We start from the raw sequence: 2,489 nt of genomic DNA, 5'->3' as shown, positions 1-2,489 counted from the left end.
TTTTGGATATTGGTTTCCACAGACTCTTTAAACCAGTTTGTGTGAAAGGTCAAGATAAAAAAAACGATCATTTCTTCCACTACCGATTGCATCAACACAGGTATAGATGCAATTAATTTGGCTGACAGTTTTCAAAGACCCCGATGTAGCAAAAACATTGTCTACTACACCCGACAAATATGTTGTCGTACCAGCAGACAAAGCCCAAAATAACATTGTATTTGTCTGTAAAACGTATCACATGAAATGTTTATTATCAGAGGTAGACGTAGAAAATAATAGCAGTGGTAAGACCTATACTGCTCCCACACTCTCCAAAAAAGGCATTGTGGAAAACTATCAATCTGTGTTATCCTCTTTCGGTCTCTGTACCAAGGACAATGATTGTGATTTAACTTCACAAGAATCCATACAAACAACGTTATAGAGCTGGATCTGCAAAACGTACCACAAAACATCTTTCAAAACTTTTAACTTCTATACTCACAGCTGTTAATGAGGGTTTCCAGTCTTACCACAACACTTGTGACTCAAATAGTTGCATTAATTCAATGTGGATCCTGATAAATTCGGAAGATCTTTTGGAGGCCCTCAATTCAAGATTTCTATCAGAATATAATAGCATTAAACCTATAATTTTTCAACATTGTATACTTGTTTTCCCAATATTCAGTAAAATTCCGACTCAAACGCATTATACATGGTTGTTTTTTCCAAAGAAGATGGTACACCTAGATACAAATATATAGTTCTTGGAAGAGATTCCTCATACTTTGTAAAAAAATAATTCCAAATCATTTTCCAAATAAACAGAAAATGATGTTTTCAAAATGCTGGAATTTTGATCGACAACATATTTATCCAGTGTGGTGGACGCGTTTTTTTCACAAACGGTTGGCATTCCAATGGGAACAAATTGTGCTCCTCAACATCGACAGATTTTTCCAAAATTTGCAACAGTCATAGATCTTTACATACTACTATTTACATTAATCATCAATCTGCTACTTGCTGACTAATTCCTTCACTCTTATGAGGCTGATTTTATAGCTTATCTGATCCGATAAAAGAATATCGTTTAGGTAGATCGTTTAATCTCAGTTTCCGCTATATAGATGATGTAATATTAAACAATCATAGTTTCGGGGATTTGATACATTGCATCTACTCAAAAGAACGTGAGATAAAGGATACTACAGACACTGTGAAGTCAGCCTCATATCTTGACCTACACTTAGAGATCGATGGTAAAGGAAAACTATTGCGTGATGACTTTTCATTCAGAATTGTCAACTTTCCTTTCATCTGTTTTCACAACTGATTCGTTATGCCAGAGCTTGCCGCAACCACGCAGACTTTTTGTACCGCACTATACTTACAATTAGGGTTCTAGAACAGGGTTATGTTGCTACAAGATTGAAGTCATCACTACAGAAGTTTTATGGTCGTCATCCTGAACTCATGGATCGTTACGAAATAAAACTAATTGGTTCATAGTTTTCCTTTCCTCTATTTCTCTACTCCGGACTTGACTTTTCATGAGCAACTCGGCGGGTGTTTCTAGAAAAGCAGAGGACGCTTACCCTACCGGTACACCTGTTTGGTAATATTGGTTGTGAAAGAAAGAAAGCAAAGAGTTAGACTATTTCAAACATCCTTACAGAAACAGATAACTCGTAACCCCCCTGGTTTGTTTTTATCTATGCTTCAATTATGTTTTTCTTTTCTTTTCTTTCAAAATAGCGCATTGAAACCATACTTGATTGTATTCGTTAATGTGTAAATGATGTTCGAGTCCCAATGATAAAATTAAAACGTTTATTCCAGTTGATAAGCGGAAAGTTTGTTCTTCTACGATAATGTAAGGTAGCTTAGTACTTTAAAAAGAACGTTTTATTGTCATTTCATTTTGTAGAATTTTTACACATTAATAATAAAAAAATCTTGAAAAACCACATCAAATATATTGGTCATTCTTACCATTTAATAAAGATAAAATCAATCTACATTTTCTTTTTTTTCTTTAGGATGGCTAAACGTTAATTTTCTATAACTGAAGAGATTCGTTATGATTAATGATTAATAATGATTTTGTTTTAGATATGTATGCTTTGTAAACCACGGAACGGTGGTAGTGAAATACAAGAATATTATAATGTGTGCAAAAATACTCATGATGCACGCACATCATAAGTATTTTTGTAGCCACTTCGATATGATATCCAAACAACATGATATAACGTGAGCAGAGTACAAAATGATGTGCCCCTAATATCTTTGTTCTGTGCACAAACATGTTCTTTCTTTGCGTGCCTTTATTAAAGAGTAATCAAGGGAACCAAGATTCTAGCGGAAATCAAAAGAATTCATATATTTGTATCTAGGTGTACCGTCTTTTTGGAGAAACAACGATGTATAATATTTTTGAGTCGGGATTTTAACTGAGTACTGGGAATAGAAGTATACAGTGTTGAAAAAACACAAACATG

Source organism: Perna viridis, chromosome 3 (assembly GCF_037379345.1).
Source record: "Perna viridis isolate PV_CMFRI_1.1 ecotype Kerala chromosome 3, ASM3737934v1, whole genome shotgun sequence".
NCBI classification, from domain to species: domain Eukaryota; kingdom Metazoa; phylum Mollusca; class Bivalvia; order Mytilida; family Mytilidae; genus Perna; species Perna viridis.
This window is presented reverse-complemented; position numbering follows the sequence as displayed.